At 42.7% G+C, this 21,706-nt stretch overlaps 1 long non-coding RNA gene across 1 annotated transcript in view; it reads left to right on the top strand.

Annotated features, from left to right (window-relative positions):
• Window positions 1-16,731, top strand: part of LOC117886572 — a 42,476-nt gene extending 25,745 nt beyond the window's left edge. Inside the window, exons 2-3 of the long non-coding RNA XR_004647997.1 lie at window positions 12,307-12,431; window positions 16,575-16,731. This is a non-coding gene — a long non-coding RNA (uncharacterized LOC117886572). The remainder of the gene's footprint in view (window positions 1-12,306; window positions 12,432-16,574) is intronic.
• The last annotated feature ends 4,975 nt before the right edge of the window (window positions 16,732-21,706 follow it).

The raw sequence follows: 21,706 nt of genomic DNA, 5'->3' as shown, positions 1-21,706 counted from the left end.
GAATGAGGGAGGCAACCTAGTGATCGAGGATGTGGAAAAAGCTAATGTACTCAATGCTTTTTTTGCCTCTGTCTTCACGAACAAGGTCAGCTTCCAGACTGCTGCACTGGGCAGCACAATATGGGGAGAAGGTGACCAGCACTCTGTGGAGAAAGAAGTAGTTTGGGACTATTTAGAAAAACTGGACATGCACAAGTCCATGGGGCCGGATGCGCTGCATCCGAGGGTGCTAAAGGAGTTGGCGTACGAGATTGCAGAGCCATTAGCCATTATTTTTGAAAACTCGTGGCGATCGGGGGAGGTCCCAGATGACTGGAAAAAGGCTAATGTAGTGCCCATCTTTAAAAAAGGGAAGGAGGAGGATCCAGGGGACTACAGGCCAGTCAGCCTCACCTCAGTCCCTGGAAAAATCATGGAGCAGGTCCTCAAGGAATCCATTCTGAAACACTTAGAGGAGAAGAAAGTGATCAGGAACAGTCAGCATGGATTCGCCAAGGGGAAGTCGTGCCTGACTAACCTAATTGCCTTCTATGATGAGATAACTGGCTCTGTGGATGAGGGGAAAGCAGTGGATGTGTTATTTCTTGACTTTAGCAAAGCTTTTGATACGGTCTCCCACAGTATTCTTGCAGGCAAGTTAAAGAAGTATGGGCTGGATGAATGGCTAGAAAGCTGGCTAGTTCGTTGGGCTCAACGGGTAGTGATCAATGGCTCCGTGTCTAGTTGGCAGCCAGTTTCAAGCGGAGTGCCCCAAGGGTCGGTCCTGGGGCCGGTTTTGTTTAATATCTTTAATGATCTGGAGGATGGTGTGGACTGCACTCTCAGCAAGTTTGCAGATGACACTAAACTAGGAGGCGTGGTAGATACACTAGAGGGTAGGGATCGGTTACAGAGGGACCTAGACAAATTAGAGGATTGGGCCAAAAAAAAACCTGATGAGGTTCAACAAGGACAAGTGCAGAGTCCTGCACTTAGGACGGAAGAATCCCATGCACTGCTACAGACTAGGGACCAAATGGCTAGGTTGCAGTTCTGCAGAAAAGGACCTAGGGGTCACAGTAGATGAGAAGCTGGATATGAGTCAACAGTGTGCTCTTGTTGCCAAGAAGGCTAACGGCATTTTGGGCTGTATAAGTAGGGGCATTGCCAGCAGATTGAGGAACGTGATCGTTCCCCTTTATTTGACATAGGTGAGGCCTCATCTGGAGTACTGTGTCCAGTTTTGGGCCCCACACTACAAGAAGGATGTGGAAAAATTGGAAAGAGTCCAGGGGAGGGCAACAAAAAATGATTAGGGGTCTGGAGCACATGACTTATGTGGAGAGGCTGAGAGAACTGGGATTGTTTAGTCTCCAGAAGAGAAGAATGAGGGGGGGATTTGATAGCAGCCTTCAACTACCTGAAGGGGGGGTTCCAAAGAGGATGGAGCTCGGCTGTTCTCAGTGGTGGCAGATGACAGAACAAGGAGCAGTGGTCTCAAGTTGCAGTGAGGGAGGTCCAGGTTGGATATTAGGAAACACTATTTCACTAGGAGGGTGGTGAAGCACTGGAATGCGTTACCTAGGGAGGTAGTGGAGTCTCCTTCCTTGGAGGTTTTTAAGGCCCGGCTTGACAAAGCCCTGGCTGGGATGATTTAGTTGGGAATTGGTCCTGCTTTGAGCAGGGGGTTGGACTAGATGACCTCCTGAGGTCCCTTCCAACCCTGATTATTCTATGATTCTTCTCCCCCTCCCCCATTTCAAGGTGAGGCAACATTTCTTGCCTTCAGGGGTGTGCACGGGGGGGGGGGGGGGGCGGCGATCAGGGCAGAGGCCCCCCCATTCAGCGTGAGCACAGAACTCCTCCTGTGCCAGGGCAGGGAGTTTGAGCTCCTCCGACCCCCGTTGGGGCAGGAGATGACAGCTCCTCCAGCTGCCAGTGAAGAGCAAGCTCCACCAGCCCTGGGGCTGTGGTGGGGAGGGGAAAGAGCCAGCTCCTCTGGCCACAGGGGCACAAAGTGCCCCTCCAAAAGTGGCGCTAACTCTGGGGGGGCTCCAGCCTTGGAGCCCCCACGGAAATAAATTAACAGGTGCCTAGCATCCACTGGCAGCCAGCTCCTGCCCTCTGCAGTCAGGCTCCTGGGGCAGAGCAGGGGCGGGAAGAGGCGGAATGGGGGTAGAGGTTTGGAGGAAGGGGGCAGGACCTGGGCCAGAGTGGGGGCATTGAGCAGCCTCCAGGCCCAGAAGAAGCCGGTGCCAATGGTGGCCAAATTTTTATTCCTGTGCATGCCCCTGCTTGTCTTCTCCATGCAGGAGCGTGTCTGGTAGCTTTGTGTGTGTGAAACCAGCATGATCAGTTTGGCAGTTGCACACAACAAAGGTGAGATGCTGGTTGTGCTTGCCGAGGTAATATATGGAGATATACCTATCTCATAGAACTGTAAGGGACTCTGAAAGGTCATCGAGTCCAGCCCCCTGCCTTCACGAGCAGGACCAAGTACTGATTTTGCCCCAGATCCCTAAGTGGCCCCCTCAAGGATTGAACTCTCAACCCTGGGTTTAGCAGGCCAATGCTCAAACCACTGAGCTATCCCTCCCCTGGGCAATATTGAAAAAGATGTGAAAACTAATGGGTTTAAAGAGAGGGACTGGCTTCCAATCTCTGATCCCTGGGCAGTGGAATTTAATATTGCGAATGGAGTGATCACTGTCATGGGGACAAGAGCATTGTGGGACAGGTGCTGGAGGACTGTTAAGGTTGACACAAGTGATGCAGTGTCTACATTTGTGCTGTGTCAACCTAAATAGGTTGACTGTAGCTCTGTACCAGTCCGGGAGGTGGTATTACTGCATCACAGTAAATGGCCACTTACTTTGATGGGAGACAGATTTGAGTGTAGACACATCCATAACTAGGTCGACACATTTGGACTTACGTCAGCCTAGCTTTGTGCATAGACCAGGCCTTGTAATGTTGAGCAGACCAACATCTAAATCCTTAAAATTCTGGACTCTTGTTCCTTGTGATATCCTGCATTGTTCCAGCGTCAGTTTGGATTCTTCCTACTCCACCGACCCATCATAGTTTCCTGCTGGGTTCTGAAGGCCAGATCAGTAGGGGAAATTGACATTTGCCAGCAAGTGGTCACAGCAGTAGCTAGCATAGCTTCATATGTTAAGTGCTTTTTGAAAATCCCTGTGACTGAATATACAGATGGAACCTGGGCACTCAAACAGCTGTGCATGCAGAGAGGCAACGGAATTTCCAAGTATTTGGTAACACCCATGTTCAGCTTTGAAAATCCTTCAATTTCCAGAGGAGCCTCTAAAGAGGGAAGAACAGGAGTACTTGTGGCACCTTAGAGACTAAAAAATTTATTAGAGCATAAGCTTTCGTGGACTACAGCCCACTTCTTCAGATGCATCTAGAATGGAACATATATTGAGGAGATATATACACACACACATACAGAGAGCATAAACAGGTGGGAGGGACTAAAGAGGGACTAGCTCAATTGCTGTATTCATGAGAAGTGCTAAGGAACTGTCACTTTCATTAACCTAACAGGGAGGTGAGGTACTTAGCACCTCACAAGATTATATCCTAAGGAGGTCATGGTGTGAGAACAAGACAGGGACTCATGATCTCCTGAGTCACGTAACCCGACTATCTCTGTTCCCCTTTCTGTTAAATGAAGATAAACAGCGGTGTTGTAAGGTCTGGGTCGTATGTATGTTGCCTGTGCCCTTCGAACAGGCCTAATGGACACTCATACACCCAAGAAGTGAATTACTCATGTTATAAAAATGTTATTCCTATTAATGATAGTATTAATCATACTCATGGGGTATTTAAAATTATGTGTTGCCTTAGCCTCTCCCCAAAAGCCATATTTGTAAATTCAGTGGCTTATCTCTTATGACTTACCTTCTCTCTCTCCTCATAGCATGATCAGTGGACCAAGGTATCAGGCTAGCTGGAGCCAGGGCCTCCAGCCCGAATGCCCTGCCATTCAGTGTGTGAGGAGGGGTGCCTGGGCCCTTCTTTAAAGAGAGTGGGGGAGTGTTGGGATATGTGTGGGTTAAGTCGAGACCTGGGAAACTGCTAATGTGCTGACATGGCATTAGGGGACAAAGGCATAAGAAGGCTGGAGTTCTTTGTTTAATAAATAAGTTGTCATATTTTGCCCTTCCCTGTTGCTTGTAAGAATAGATAAATGTTGCAGCTGCATGAGAAATGTGGGGATCTAAAGGATACCTTTTGGGTAAAGCAGTGTTCTCCTCCTCCCTTCCTTTCCCAGCTACATAAATAAGCCCTGGCTCATGGCCCCTTCCTACCTCCCCTAAGAATTGCTGACCAGGGAGATTTGTGGCAACAAATTGTTGCATTTTACGTTGACAATATATTTCTTTGCCTGTGTAATATGTATAATGCTGTGCACAATAAATAGGGTGGATTTACTAACAAAATGGGTGTTTTTATTACAACACACCAAAAACCCTTAAGTAACAAATGTAGGCATTTACATACTAACAAACAAAAAGAATGTGCTGTAACTAATTCAGTGCTTACTGGACAATTGGGTGCAGGGGAACAAGTAGCATAATAAAGAAGCCTGTACCTTATCCGCCTCTGGGTCAACCTGCTCTTTCTTCTAACAATATAAATGTTTTTTCTTCAAATACTGTGTAAGCGCTTAGTATTATTATTTATTATTAACAGTAGCAAGCCAGTGTAGATATTATAGCATTTTAACACCAGCAAACCTCTGTGCTTATTAATTGTTGAAAGTAAACTAACATAGTCATAGTTGAGATGGGGAAAGACTACATTTTGAACTGTTTTGAATTATATGCCATACAGGAACAGTGCAGACAAAATATGTACACATTTAAGACTTTTAATAACAAATATTTATTCAGGGAAGCATATGAGAGCTTAACTTTTGTTCTAAGAAAAAAAATGAAGGCATTCTAGGCCTGTATAATAAACAATATATTATTAAATTACCAAATTACATGCACAATTAACTTTTTTATTAAACAAGATATAATGCCAACAATGTTACAATAATCTTATAAAGTATAACAAGTTTTTAACTTTAACCGCAACATGCACAGTGCCTTGATACTCAGGAGACTAATTTTAAAAGTGAGGGCATTCAGTAATTGAAAAGCAAATTATACAATTAGTCACTTGAGTAATTTAATCATGCTCATAAGTATCCCAACTGTGTTGCTACTGGCTTTTGGTCAAATTTACTAGGGCTGCTTTTACTTTATCTCTCTAATTACTTTTGTTTTGTATCAGAAATCCAAAATTATCTGATATAGAGTTTTTTTTTTTTTGTGCGGCATTGTCAGGATGCATTAATTTAAATCAGTGATTTAAATCAGCAGTCAGGAAACCTTGATTTAAATCATAGGTTCTCAACCCAAGAGTCACCCCACTCTGAGGGCACGTCAAACATTCTAGAGGCCTCGGCTATGTGTGCTGGAGATGAGAGGCTCAAAGGGTCATTTCCTCTCCCCTTGTTAAACAGGGGGGACATTCCTCCCACTTTTGAGAACCTGAATTCAACAGGGGTGCAGTGAGGTGGAGGACCTGGGGCCCAGACCCCCTACTTGGCCCTAGAAGGAACTGGGCAGCATGATTGAAGGGCAACTGAGTCAAATCTGAACGAATGGCGTGTTATAACACCACTGAAATGTAATGGGAGGCGATGTTTTCATAGTACCATTACTTGCATGTTGATTTAAGTAATTTGCCTGGTATCTCCTGAATGAATGTATTACCAATGCTAGGTGGCAGTATCCTTCTTGGTGTTGTAAGAGGTAAGGGGAGGGGCTTCAAGTAAAAACCCTCCAAAACAGCTAAGGTAGGGCATGATACAAAAAAGGTTGAGACCCTGTGATTTAAATGATCGATTTTTATGCATTTCTAGTTTTCAGTTATTTTTGTAAAGAAAGATTGATTCTTGTTGGTTGGTAGCCATTTAAACATCTTGATGTGCAATATGTTTTTATATATAATAAAAATTCCTAACCCAGGCCAGGGGAGAAATGAAGTTCCCCAATCCAGGGCCACTCCACCTCACAGCCTGGTATTTGGAAGGGCATCAGAAATAGAAAGCTCACGTTCGGCCCCTGTTCAGGCAATCCTTAACCAAAGTAGTAAGAATTTTACTAGGAGCTGCTATCTGTCCAAAGGGAGATGCTTTTTGGCCTGGGTATAACTCTACCAACATTCTCCAGATAACATGGTCATCCTAAACTATCTCCTGTCTGTGATGGTCTCGCTATTAGTTTGCTGTGAGTACATGTAGCAGCGGTTAGTGCCTTCCTTCCTCTGGTAGAAGGACATTCCATCTTTAGTCACTCACCCGCTGTACAACTTATGAAAGGCCTGATCAGGACCTTCCCACCATTGCTTAAACCTATATTCTGTCAGTGCTCACAAGTCCACCTTGGACCCATGGCAACATGTGCCATAACCCACCTGTCCATGAAGGTGGCATTCTTATCACCTCACCCAGGAGGGTCAGCAAGCTTGGAACCTTCATGGAAGATGCTTCTTATACAGTGTTTCACAAAGAAAAGGTTTCTCTTTGACTATACTCTAGGTTTCTTCCCAAGATTATTTCTGAGTTCCATGTCAATTAAATGATACACTTAACTGCATTTTTCATGAAACCCCATGCTTCCTCTGAAGACAAGAGACTTCACTACCTGGCATTCTACTTTCAGAGAACCAAACCCACTAGGCAATCAGAGACTCTTGATCACCATAGCAGAGAGATCACATGAGCAGGGCCAGCTCCAGCTTTTTTGCTGCCCCAAGCGGCGAAAAAAACAACAACCCGATTGAGCCGCTGCTGAATTGCCGCCGAAGACTGAAGCGGAGCGATTGAGCTGCTGCCAAAGTGCCACCAAAGAGGAAGCGAGGGAGTGAAGGACCCTCCGTCTAATTGCTGCCGCAGACCCTGATGTGCTGCCCCAACAATGGGCGGACTGCCGTCCCTTTCTATTGGCGGCCCCAGGCACCTGCTTCCTTCGCTAGTGTCTGGAGCCAGCACTGCACACGAGCAAGCTATATCCTCCCAGAGTAGATATGTGGGTTTTGGGATGCATCTTAGGGCTTGTCTACACTTACTGGGGGAACGGCGTGTAGTGATCGATGCATCGGTGGTCGATTTAGCGGGTCTAGTGAAGACCCGCTAAATGGACCACAGATCGCTCTCCCTTCGACTCCTGTACTCCAGCTGAACGAGAAGTGCAATGGGAGTCAACAGGAGAGCATCTCCTGATGACATAGCGTATTGTGGTCTCCGCAATAAGTAGATCTAAGTACGTCAACTTCAGTTACGTTATTCATGTAGCTGAAGTTGCATAACTTAGATCCATCTCCCCCGTAGTGTAGACAAGGCCTCAGAGTGCTAAAAGAGAGCAAAAATCCCCACCCCCTTGGGGATGTCACAGCGCACTCCACATGAGTACAAGCTGCCTCCATGGCATCCCTATCTGACATACCAATGCAGGACATCTGCAGGGCAGCCAACTGGAGTTCTGTCCACATGTTTGTGACATACTACACTCTAGTTCATGCCTTGGTGGCAGATGGAGTTGTGGGATCAGCAGTAGTGCAAGTATCTTTGCTACCAAGTTCCTCACACTCACCTCCAGTTTGAACACTGTTTGCCAATCACCCATGTGTGGAATACCCATAGGGACCATCACTTGAAGAAGTGGAAGTTACTGTAACTGGAGGTTCTTCGAGATTTGCAGCTCCTATCTGTATTCCACTATCCATCCTCCATCCCCTCTGCTTCAGATCCTATTGGATGTGCGATAAGAAGGAACTGGAGAGGTGTAGACCCACACTGCTTTTTATACTCTTGGTCAGCAGGGGGGTGAGGGATAGCTCAGTGGTTTGAGCATTGGCCTGCTAAACCCAGGGTTGTGAGTTCAAACCTTGAGGGGGCCACTTGGGGATCTGGGGCAAAATCAGTACTTGATCCTGCTAGTGAAGGCACGGGGCTGGACTCAATGACCTTTCAAGGTCCCTTCCAGTTCTAGGAGATGGGATATCTCCATTATATTTGTAACCCTTCTGCCCATCTAAGTTGGCAGCCACAAGGGCCGGGTTCTGTATCTAGGGGTTCCGTTTCAATAACGCAAATGCAAAACCGGCTTGAGCCCCCACCCAGTGACCTGGGACAATTACATACCACCCCCTGGGCGCCTCTAGGAGGCAATACTTCCCCTCTCGCAAGCACGGAGTCTGAGTGTAACAGAAAATGTTTAATAACATGAGGTAAACAACATCAGCATTAAATTGGAAAAACAACACAAACAGGCTTCGTGAGCAAAAAACCCACCCCAGCAAATTGGGCTGTGTCCTTTCCCTTTGGTTCTTGAGACCAGCAACCCAAGAATCACCAAAGTCCCAAAAGTCCAACAGCCCCCCAAAGTCTCTGCCCCTGGTCAGTGCAGCCCCAGAGTTCAAGCGGGGGGGGGGGGAAGGGAAAGGCACACAGGGTGTTAAGGGGCACCTTACGTGATCCGAGGCCGACTGGCTGCCTCTCCGTGGGGTTCCGCCGCAGCCTTCTCCACGAGCCGCTCCACTCCACTCCACCAGCTGTCCTGTGAGCCGCTCCCGCCGTCCACGAACTGCTCTGGCAGCCGCTCCGCTCTGCTCACCGACCTGTGAGCCGCTCAGCTCTGCTCCACTTCAGCTGTTCCTTGGGCCGCTCCCACAAGGCTCCGCTCTGCTCACTGCTTCTCCAGCTGCTCCGCCCTGCTCACCAACCTGCAAGTCGCTCAGCTCCGCTCCAACCGTCCCCGTGAGGCTCCACTCTGCTAGCTGCTCTGCCAGCCACTTAGCAATATAGCTTCAGGCTCCCCCACTAGTTAACACAGTTTCAGTGATCTCAGCTCTTAATAACCTTGGCTCTTTTGTGATTTCAGCTCTTAACAATTTCAGCTCATAGTAGGGGAGCCCCAGTGCTAGTGCACTATTGGCCCAAAGTGAATTCAGCTCAGCAGCCTGTAACTAGACTCCTAATGGAATCAAAGTTAGCTCTGATATTCAACAGTGGAGAGAGGAGGTAGTGCAATTGGTGTTTCAAACCCTCAAAGAGGGCCCATACCATCAGGTATAAATACCTGTCCCCATCCTCTCTCAATTCACTGGGTTTTGTAACTCAGGCCCCTTGTCAAGCAAGTGCTACTTAGGTAATGGTGAAGGACTCACTCAGTCCTTCTGTCATACAACAGTTCCACTGGCCTTGATTCACAGAACCAGGGTAACAAAACTTTATTCTTCCTGCCCCAATAATAGAGAAACTGGGGATCCCACACCAGCCAAAGTAACCACTTTGAGTTGCTGTTGTTTCATGCCAGGCGAGTGGGTGTGCCTATGCAAACCAGATCAGCCCCTGGAGTTCTTTTCCACACTCACCATAATTCACCACCAGATGTCAGGGTAGAGCTCATCCTGACTCTGCTTACATCTTATTATTATTATTTATTATTATAGCAGCACGAGGAGCTGTACTGCGCATGTGTGGGCCAATGGACACTGCTTTGAAGAATTTCCAGATTCATGTGCATGGCACACATGCATATCCACATGTAGAATACAGATAGGACCACACATCTTGAAGAACCTCCAGTTACAATAAGTAACCTGCACTTCCAAGGCCAGAAGGGAGAATCAAGAATATTGTATCACTGTTTCTTGGGACAAGAGAGGGATTTGAAGATGCTTAAGTTTTATTTTGAAGAGCTATTTCAAGTCCAACATATAAATATTCTAGAGTAAGTCCCTGCAGCACCAAGGCCTGGTTCTACAAGCCTTCCATTTGTGGGAATCCCATTTGATTTGACTGGAAGTGGCACCCAAGGTGGACTTTGAGGATTTTTTGCGTCTGAATTGTGCTACAGACTGAACTAGTTGTTTGGCTTCAGAGGAAGGGGCAGATCTAAAAGATGTTACGCAGGAAGAAGTGCAAATATTTAGATACTACTTGATGTAAGGATTTAGAGAAAGGGCCAACTCAAAGGTAATGCCCAGGTTACAGGCCTGACTGACCGAGAAGATTATTCCACCGTGACTGAGAGAGGAGGATGGGGCTTGAAGTGGAAGATTAAAAGCTCTGTTTGGGCCATGTTGAGTTTAAGTGATGACTGGACCTCCACAAGGAGACGTCAGAAAGACAGGCCGTGATTTTTAGTTTGGACAGAGGAGACAGGTCAGGAGTGGAGAAGTAGATCTGTGAGACATCAGCACAGAGATGGTAGTGTCATGTTTGTGAATGAAATTGCCAAGAGAAAAGTGTAAGGCAGAGGTTCTCAGCTTTTTTTTTTTTTTTTTTTTGTGGGGGGGGGGGGGGGGGGGGGGCTGGGATTCCTTTTGAAAATATTTCATGCTTTGATGACTCCTCCCCAGATGTGATGACACCCCTCCCCCATACCATGCCACCCTTACTTTTGTGCTGCTGCTGGTGGCAGTGCTGCCTTCAGAGCTGGGTGCCTGGCAAGCAGCTTCTGCTCTCCAGCCAGTGAGCTTTGAAGGCAGCACAGAAGTAAGGATGGCAATATTGTGACCCTCCCCCCTACACTACTCTTGCAATCCCCTTTTGGGTCAGGGCCCCCAGTTTGAGAAACACTGGTAAGGGGAGAAGAGGAACAGGGCTAAGAAAGGAACCCTGCAATAATCCCACAGAAAGTTTACGCAGTTAAAATAACCATGCACTTCTCCTGCTAGCAGCCTAGACTGGCACATGCCTGTGCAAGGTTAGCAAACAGTTATTTTGCCGTGCAGATGAGTTCCCCTTTCTGCGGTACTGTATCCAGTAATACTTGTCCTCCATCCTCCTAAAACTCTGTAGTGAGCTATCTCAGAGTGCACTTTTCCATGTGAAGAGATTTCCATTCCATATGCTTGCTATCTGGGAACTCTATCCCCAGTACATGAGCTACCCCAGAGGGTTCTGAGCTACCCCAGAGGGTTCTCTTGACTATGCAGCCATGAGAATATGGTCTGGTTTAAAATGCCCAGCACTCTACAGTAAAAATAAAGGTATACTCCAGAGAGAGATGAATAATGAGCATTTAAATCAGATTAGTAAAGTGTCTCCATACAAACATCAGGAGTATGAGAAATAAGTAATATGAGTTGGACGTGATACTAAATAATGGAAAGGATGACCTGGTGGGCAGGACTGAAACTTGATGGGATGATTTTCAGTTCAGATGGGTAAAATCTATATAGGAAGGCGTCACAAACTTGTTCTCAATCACCCACTATTATTATATTTTACTATAACACACAGGCTGATTCTCTGCTGTGGCCAAGAGCCACTCAACTAATTGGGGCAGGGAGGAGGCCATAAAGCCAGTTACAGCTTCCTGAGTCTCTGCTTAGCTCCAGCCCAGCATAGTTTAGAACAGCCTGGGGGCTGTTAAACCTGTGTCAGCTGTAGATAGCCAGATTGCAACAGGTTCTGTCTCTATCCTTTCCTGATATGCCCCTTGTGATGGGGTTGAATAGGGTGTGGGTGGCCTAGGAGATGGCTTTCCTGGCCATACACTCCCTGAAGAAGCCTGCATGCTGGGAAAAAAGTGGATGATTTCAGCTCCCTTTGTATTGCCTGAGTGGCAAAAAGGGAATGGATTGGGGCAGTGAATCCACCCTGTAGCCTGTACATCTTTTATTCAATCACCTGTCTTGTCTGGCTCAAAACAAAGCACTACATGGACTCTGTGACTGATAACTCCCTCGGTCTCTCCTGCTTCGTTATTTTTATATCGTGATTTTTTTCAGTACTGTCTCCCTTGATTTGTGGTTACTATCAAGAGACAATCTTGATATCTGATAAAGTTTTTCTTTCATAAGTAATATCTACAAAGTAAATAGTTAAGCCATATGACAGGAAAAACAGTGAAAATAAACATATCCCAGTTCCCATGCTGGACTGTTTTTAGCCTAGTACTAACTTTAAAAGAATGCATATTGAGACAAAACATGAAGATAAGAAATAGAGAGCTAACCTCCATATACATGAAACCTTTGAGCCTCTCCCTCTGAGCTTTGCTGGGCCAGCAGCTATGGAAACCATTTCTTATTTAACCGAGCCTTAAAGAAGAGAGATTTAGTCTTTATTGCCAGTGTTTGAATGTCTTTATTAATACAATTATTTATTATTATTATTAGTGTCCAGTAGGCATAAGGGATGGATGATTTGTAATCAGAGCTCTTTTTTGAGATGTTTGTTTGAAAAATAGACATGCTTTTTCATATTTTGCATCTTCCCTCCTCCCCCAGAACTGTTTATGGTGACCGCATTTTCAACACATGGGTGGAAACAGAAGTGATCTTTGCAGCTATAGATGCTTCTTAATGTTAGTTCAAGATAAAGATGCTCACAGAGGCTGCTGCTGTATAAAAAGGTGAGAAAACAAATAAGAACAAGTGTTAATTTATGTATGCAGATTCCACATCTGCACAGCAGGTGAAAATGCTGCATTAATGCTGGAAATGTCCATCCTGCTGTGTAGTTTTCCTCCCTTTTTATTACTTGGATGTTTGGTCTCGAATGTAGCATACTTATCTGCATGTTATCACAATGGATCCCTCTTACTTTCCAGTTATTAATACAGATATATATTTGCTCCAAATTGGTCTCCATAAAGTATTCAAATTAAAATAATTGTGGTAGCAAATACAGTTGATTTTGGTGGTGTATTGTTTATATACATAGCTATTAGTTTTCAGTCTAGGGGTTATTAATTAATTACACATAAAAAACTACATTAAAATTATTAAGGTTGCAAAGTCACACATTTTAAAAGTTAGGAAATGCCAGAATCAGGGTTGCCTCATTAACTTCTTGTGCATATGCATGGTACAGTCTTTAATTATACAATCACATAGTATTTTTTTATACAGAACCGCTGCCTCATTCAGTGCTCAGTTTCTGAGCACCTATTAAATATTTTGTTTTGTCTTCAGTGTCCAGGGTTTATTTACTGCACAGTATTCAAATGCTACTATTAAAAATTATTAATTTACTCATTGGCTTTTCTGTGGTGCTCCTCACCAGAGTACAGTATCCAAGAGTTTCACAAACATCAATTAATGAGTCTGCACAAAAGTCCTGGAAGATGAGGGAATGCTATTGTTCCCATTTTACAGAAGGGGCAAACCCCCTTCATGGTGAGGAGATGGTATTCTCCCCATTTCACAAATGGGAATCTGAAGTGCAGAGATTAAGATAAAAAATATGCACTGATTTTTGGATGCACAATTTGAAATGACTAGGAACTGATTTTTCAGAATACTTAGCATTATATAACAATTTATATATTCAAACATAGCTCCTGTCAGGGCCGTCCCTAGCTATTCTGGTGCCCTCCACAGCCCCCCCACGGGGTGTGTATGTGGGGGGCCCCAGGCCTCCGTGGGGTGGGGGCCTGGCTCCAGGGTGGGTGGGGGCTGGCTTGGTGGACAGGGGGGAACCATCCCCCAGCACTCACTGGTGGCACAGCTGGGGCCGGGCCGCTGCACTTTCCACCGCTGGTGAATGCAGGCCCAGCCCTGCTGTAGTCCTCAGGGGCGGGAAGAGGCGGGGCTGGGGTGAAGGCTTTGGGGAGGGGGTGAAGTGGGGGCAGGGGTTGGGTGGAGCAGGGGCGGGAGCCCGGGGGAAGAGGCAGGACAGGGGCTGGAACAGCACGCAGCTGTGTAGGGCACCAGGAAATTTGTACTGCGGACTTTGCGTCTGGGTAAGGACGGCCCTGGCTCCTGTTGACGTCCGTTGCAATTGTGACTATTCAGCACTTCTGCACATCAGGCCCCCTCAAATTGGACATCCAGAAAATGTGGAACATATAATTAGTTATCACCTGTGGAAAAATTTGGTTTAAGTGACTTACTTAGGATCACACAGGAACTGTTAGCTGCAGTGATGGAATCCAATTCTCCAAGGCAGCATCCAGAGGTCTTAACCATGAGACGCCCCTTTCTCTTCCTGCAATGCACTGCCTCATTCACTACACACTTCCCAGCTTCTGCAACAAAAAAGGCAGGGGTGCTACAGACAACAGCTTGCTTTATTATATAACCATGATTAATTCTTGATCATGTAAGTAAAAACTGTCATAATGCATTTGGTAAAAGGGGACCAAATTAAGGTTGCACAGGCAACCTTAATTCGGGCATTTCCTAGCTTTTAAGTGCTTGACTTTGCAATCTTAATATTCTTTTACTTATTTTTTGTGTGTGTGTGTGTAATTTCCTAGATTTTTTTTTTTAAAAGCAAACTGAACCTCCCCCTGCCCCCAGCAATTCCATCATGTGGCATCATATGGACACCCACATGATTCATCCGTTCTGGTGCCTAGCCTGCATCTCCCCAACCCACAGCAGCCATCACAAGGAAAATCCTTCTGAGTCCCTCTAGCCCTGGTGTGGAGCATGCTGTTCAGTCACTCTGTGGGACTGGCACATATGCACAGCCCAGTCATATGTAGCAACTGTGAGGGATGGAGCATGTTCATTTGCTCTGTGGAGATGGTGCATGTGCAGTCTGGTAGCACTATCAGCTGTGAGCTGCTGAAACATGCTCATTGAGGATGGAAACTTTGGAGATTTTAAATTGTTAAACTCGATCAGGTTTCTAGTGAGCATGTGCAAACAGCAATTTTTCAAAGGCTTTAGCCAGATTTGGGTGGATTTTCACAAGGATGGCAAAAGGCACACCTCTAACTTAAAAGCCACCTCCCTCTGCCAAATTTTAAGTCCCTGACCCAAAGCATGGAGGTGCTAGCTAGGTTTTCAAAGAAAAAGGTCTTAAGAATTTTTTTAACATGGACAAAACAATATATTTCTCCCTAACCTCATTCTTAAAAATGGCTGAAAAATTTTGGCTGAAAATTACTGAAAAACTTCAGTCTGAGGCAGGAACTGGGCATGGAAAATTTCAGCCCAAACAGTTAAAGTCTGGCAACGTTATAAGTAACTGAAAACAGGGTCTTATGATGGGAAGTGTCAGGCAACCTTAATAATAGCTTACAGTTAAAAATTGCTGCCTAATTTATAATTTTAATGTGTCTGGCTTCATCTTCAAGCCATTGGTCCTTGTTATGCCTTTCTTTGCTAGAATAAGGAACCCTTTATTACCCATATATGTTTTCTCCCCATATGATGTTTGTGAGACACAGTCCATGTGATCTTGCCCTTGTGCTGTTTCTTCAATTGAAGGGCATCACAATATTTTTGTCCTCAATATTAAATTTGGGTTGGGTGTATCAACCTTTTGATGCAGCAACATCCTATCCTAGTCTGTTTTCTCACATGGCATTTAGTTGCAGAAATCACTACATAATGATATGTACATACTATACACAGGATAGACCCGTCAGAACCTTAGTTGTGAACCTGCTGTAATGTCCCTTTTTTTAGTTTAAAGAGGGTCAGAGCTACGCTATGACTACAGCTGAGAATCTTGGCCAATATTTTTAGAAATTGTCCTAGACCCTTTAACTTTCCCTGTTTACTCATTGTCTTTGAAAGAGCCTGCATCATAGTGATCTTCCCTCCTGGCTGAGGAGGGCTGGAGGCTGCGTCCTACAGAGCTAGTCTTTGCCATCTGTGCATCATTCAAGAGAGTCACTAGAGCAATGTGAAGTTCTCCTATCAGTCTAGGGGATGTGCATGCTGCCTTTGAATGTCCAATCCTTGCCTGCCTTGGGAGCTTGGAACAGACTGCAGGACAGCTGTTGGTCTCCTGCATAGGAGCGTTTGTACCATTATTGAAACATCACATTGACCCAGAATGTATCTTTGAGCACCCACAGTGCTTTATGGAGTAATGAGTTTAATAATAGTAATATGGGGGCAGTGGAGGCAAATGAAGCTGCCCTACTGCGCTAAGTTTCAACATGCAATGCTATTTTACATTCGAGCTAGAAGAGTTTGCAGATGTGGCCATAAGTTTTATGAGAGAGGCCCTTTCACTGTATGATTTTTTTAATGTCTCTTTTGTTTAATATGGAAATGGATTACCGATAATGACTTATGTATTCTCTTAAGTATACTGAGCATTTGATCTTCAACCTCTTGTGTCCATCAGCCAGAAGATGGAAATCTGGATTTTCCTTCATGATAGGGCCTTATTAATATTTATAATGAGATATTTGTTATGAGGATGTGACATATTAATTTTTACTTGAAGTAAATAAAACTTGCCATCAGGGGCATCGTTAATATGATATTTTGGGGATAAAGCTCTGAATGCTGAAAAAAGTTCACAAACTCTTTCCCTGTCACATGACAGACAAATTTGAGAGGGAACTAAATTTAACTCAGAAGCTAATTAGCTTCTTCTAAGGAACTCAGCATTTAACAACGAGCATTGTTCTATCTGCTGGAAAGCAATTAATCTGTATTACACAATTAAAAGCAAGCCTATTTTTTTTAAATGAACCAAAAGGACAGTCAGTGCCCAATGTGCTGATCTACCAGCTGATGGATCTAAATTGTTTTGGAAATTTAGAATGTGAATTGACCCTAACCTATCTTTATTATTTATCTAGAGACAGATGTACTGAAGAGCTGCTGGATAGATGCTGGAGAGAAATATGCCGGTTTCTAAACTGGTGGGGACACTATTTTATTTTCTATCTCTATATAATGTTTTATTTGTTCCAGCAGTTGTTTAGAAAAATCCAAATGGGTCTCTTTCAGTTCTTCAATACCCAAAGGAATATTTGGCTATGAGAACAGGATATGATTATGATGTGTTAAAGGAGTTCTGATTTCCTTTCAGAAAAATCAAAGTAGTTTGGATCCACAAGAGCAAAATCAGCATCTCCAGACATATTGTCAATATGGATTTGAGATATTAACAATAGGGTGATTCTTCAATAACTAAAACAACGAGGAGTCTGGTGGTACCTTAAAGACTAACAGATTTATTTGGGCATAAGCTTTCATGGGTAAAAAACCCCACTTCTTCAGATGCATAAATCTGTTAGTCTTTAAGGTGCCACCGGACTCCTCGTTGATTTTGTGGGTACAGACTAACACTGCTACCTCTCTGATACTTCAATAACTAAGTAACTTTTGGAGACCTGGGTTGAAATCCTATTTATTTAGAAGTACTGTAACTATAACATTGAGTCTGATCCAGGTTGTTGTTAGACCTTTCTCTATATATCAAGACAATCATACAAAAATTTTGGTACAGTTGTTATGCTGTGTAGAAGAGGTACAAGATTGCCTGGCTGGGTCTGCTGCAACTTCCAATTTTAATGCAAAGCTCTGTAGGGATCAAGGCCTGAAATAGCTGGGGAGTTGAAGGGAAGATGAGGGTGCATTAGGTAAAACAGCATTCTGAATATGAAACTTTTCTTCTAATATCTTTAAAATGTCTAAATTGATTTTTTTACATGTTCTGTTATTAGGCCAGACTTTCTCTCTTAATTGACGTTGCAATGTGGTATTATGTGCATTATGTTGGATGTCTTTGGGACTGTATCATTAGCTTCCAAAAAGCATTGCCTTAGAACTTGTCTTGATATAGTTAATTTCCATTCTTGGGGGAAAAAGTGTTGATATAATTTTAATTATTTTATTTGTTCCTAGACATTTTGTGCTTCCTTTTGTGACATAGGAATTTAATTTACTGGTTCATTTTGAGACCTGCTGGAAAGTTAAGTCTGTTTATTTTGGTTGGTTAGTTGTAGATCAATCGAGAGGATTGGCAATACAAATGAAAAACTATAGCCTGTAGGCATGCCGTGTGTATGTGCTTATCTAAATACTGCTGGAAGCAGGGGTGTCTGTCTGTCTGTCATTTAGGAGGTTCCAGTCCACTCATGGCAAAATCAAATGTTATGGAGAAGACTAGTATTGCCTCACTTAATTTTATTTATTTATTTTTCCAGTTTTATAATTGTGCCCATTAGATATGCTATGTACACGGATTTAAATATGCCACTCCTTTTATGCTTAATGGCAGCATAAAAGGATAAAAGCTGAAAATATCGTTTGCAGGGACTCTTGCCTAGTAGCAGTTTTTTAAAATTATTTTTGAAAGTATTTTTGATTTTTTTCTTCAAATGCTGTACTTATTTTAGAACTGTATAAGTATGTGGTATATTTACAAATATTAATGTACAAAGTATGGCAGTAAACAACAATTCCTCTAGACCTGTTATGGACTATATGCTGAGAGTTTTTCCTTTTTCAATATAATACCATCAAAAAGGGAATTAAAATAGAAAAGAACACATTCTGAAACATTGTAGGTCTGACTTAAACCCTCAAAACCAAGTACATTCAGAGGTGAGGAGACGCATCATTTTTAAAGATGAAAGGCAAACTTCTTTAGTGCTTTTAATGCTAGGATCAAAACGTTTGCAAACTTCTAGTAACCTCTCAGTACCCATGTGGGATGTGTAAGGGTATCTTTGGATTTCAGCTTCCATATTTGGTGCGGAAGACGGCAGCTGTTTAACACAGACAGCAACTCTACATAAAGAACCTACAGCAAAGCATTTTTCTGCTTGCTTCCATTTATTAGGTGTTTAGAATGTCATGAATTTCTGAGGAAACAGAACTTTGAATTTGGGTCTTGGCAGGTAAGCCAGGGAGGAATTTATTTGAATATGCTTTGTTTTGTTTATTAATATTTAAATATTTGTAATGGCTGAGTCTATATATACAATATGTTCCTTTATCTATTTAGGATCTTAAATAGTCTTTTGTTTGATACATTTTCAGGTGTACACCTTTAATTTGCTTCATTCTGCCTAGACAATGCAGAAAACTGAGAACAGTGAGTGGTCTTCCAGAACATGTGGTTATAATCAAGTAGATAGTACACATACCCTACCTGCTAATTTTAAAGAACTTTTATAAATTGTGTTAGCACTCAAGGCCCTGATTCAGCAATGCACTTAAATCATGTACTTAACTTTTAAGTAGCCTCACTGAGGGCAGTGCCACTACTTACATGCTTCAAGCACATGCATAATGGCTTTGTTGAATCAGGGCCCAAGTGCTTATAATGCATTAACATATATTTGGTCTTTAAGGTGGTTTCCAAAGAACAATAATGTCATAATTCCCATAACAAGATTTATTATTTTGCAGTATTCTTATCCTCTTCATCTGTTGTTTGTTTAGAAGGATTTCTGCGGTGCTCATCATTGAAGCATGTGAGTGCTTTTGTGATGATGGATAATAAATTTATACAAAATCTGAATGTATCCCAAAGATGCCAACAACTAAAACAGGATTTCTGGGTCCTGCATAAAATAAAAACAAATTGGTACAACTAAACAAAATTGGTGTGATCCCTGTATTTCATTTATATTCTCTTATCAATAAGATGTTTGTCAATCAATAAGCATCCATCCCATGTTCTCAGAGCTCTTATGCTATTTTACATATTTACTAATTATTGCTCACAAATAATAAAGCTGCTCATCCTGTATGTACACCAAATTCTATATATTCCTTCCTTAAGTGCATGGAAGGAAAAAATGAACTCTGGAGTGTTTCAAGATCCCGGCTCTGGTGGATCAGCAGATGGGAAGCAAATTCCAGAGTGGAAGATCTTTCATGGAGAACATGTTGACATCAATCTCTTCCCATTTGTAGTGAGAAACTCTAACTCCTCTCAAATAAGGGAGAGGGAAGAGGGAGTGCCAAAATATATACACTGGGTGGGAACTCTTAGGTAGGTTTAAATTGAATATAAATAAATACATAAAATAACAACAACATTGCATTAGCTTATTTCAGCTGGCCTGCATTCACCCATCAGTCTACTGCAGAAACTAGTCAGCCATTCCACTGCATTGGAAGGGTCATGCAAGATACATAGTATTTACTTTTTCTGTGTTGTTTAATTACACATCTTTTGATGTGTCTACCATATAAAAAGTGTGGGTAGTGAGTCATATGAGAGATCCAAAAATATAATAGGTACTTAAACTTATCTGTCCAAAGTTCGATTGTTCATGTAAACAGCTGCTTATATACTGCAATGCAAATGGCCTGTAAAAAGTCAAACATTTTAATAAATGCCTATTCTTACACTGTACCATGATATAAGTGTGGTACATAAGCAAAGTATTAGGTTCACTAAAGAGAAGATAGGGTTAGTCTGTGACATATGCTATTTATATAATTAAACCTTTAGTATTGTCCTGTTGTCATTCAGTATTTTTCCCCACCAGAGGGCAGAAAAGTCTGGGCTGTAAATATAATTCAAAAAATGCCTTTATTGGAAGAAAACTTTAATTTGTCCTTGATACTTCTTTTAAACATGTTAAATAAATTTTAAAAAAGGAATTTATTTATAGAAAAGGTCTCAGACAGAAGGAATGTTTTTAATGGTTTGCTGGCTTTTTTTGGATGGTCACCATACACCATTGGTCATCATTTTTTCCCTTCTCTAGGTCCTAATAATAGATTCTAATTGCTGGATTTAATAGTGCTGTGCTACTGTAAGTTCTGTGCCTAGGGCAGCTCACTTCCACTGACTCATGGTTTTTAGCTCTTAATGTGTACACAGGGGAAACAAAAAAGACCAACATTTCACCAGTTGCTTTTGCCAACATGAAAATGCCTGTGTAAAAGGAAAACAAAATTCATATACCAGGTTTGAGGCTAACCATGATTATATTTTCTTAGTTTCACTGCTTCATTGCTTTTCGCTTCCTTCTACCCCCATTCCTGTAAGGATGTAAATTACAGGCTGTGATAAAAACCATCTAGTTCTGTGATCTCAAGTAGTGATTCTCCCTTCCAGAGATTGCTGTAAGGTTGCACAACATGTTAGCTCCAACTGTGCTATGATGACAACTAGATGTGGATAAGAGGAAATCATTCGACAATTTCATCTTCTTTGTATTGTTACTGTCATGGAATTATTTGTGTGTTTCAGATTTTGAGGTTGAATGTTCCTTATATATGTTCAACGCAAGCCAAGTGGTAGCTCCAATTGCAGAATTTTTAAAAGAAGTAAATACACTGTTGGGAAGATAAAATGTGTAAAAACAATAAAACATTAAAGAGTCAATTTTTGTTTAAGGCTGATAGTGATTCCCCCCTGTAGGGCATGAAATTAAAATGTGTGCACAGAACCAAATGATTGCTACAGTATCATGGTTTTTAGTAGCAGTTGTCTCGTTGAAGTAGTTAGTAATGCTAAAAAGAAGTGAAGTGGAACAGTGTAGGTGGTAAAAGCTTGATACGAAGAGGATGTTTATATGGAAAAATTGACTGCTACAGACATAATCAGTGGCATAGACCTGGTGATATAGGCATAGTAAAAAAAGATGTGAGAAAGATATCATAGCAATAACACAGGGACTTTCTGTAGTCATAAAATGTGAGTTGCATTATTGTGCACTAATATATCTCTCCATAGAAAGCCTATGCACAACACTGGCATTTAAATGTATTTGGCCACCCACATCTATTGCTCATGAGATATCTCTGCCCAGAAACAAACAAGTCATTCAGAATGTTTTCTTTTAAGCACCATAACAATTTGCAGCTTTAGGAAAGATTTATTTTAAAACCTTATTGTTTTACTCATAATTGCAGATACAGATGGCCTTAGTGGTATGGAAAGAAATTTAAACCGTAGAAATTGTAGAGCACCCAGAAGTTTAGTTCTAATCCTATACATTTCTCATGCTAAAATGTT

This window comes from Trachemys scripta, chromosome 13 (assembly GCF_013100865.1).
Source record: "Trachemys scripta elegans isolate TJP31775 chromosome 13, CAS_Tse_1.0, whole genome shotgun sequence".
In the NCBI taxonomy this organism is placed as follows: Eukaryota; Metazoa; Chordata; order Testudines; family Emydidae; genus Trachemys; species Trachemys scripta.
Note: the sequence above shows the minus strand (reverse complement) of the source record. Positions and strands in the feature narration are given on the sequence as shown.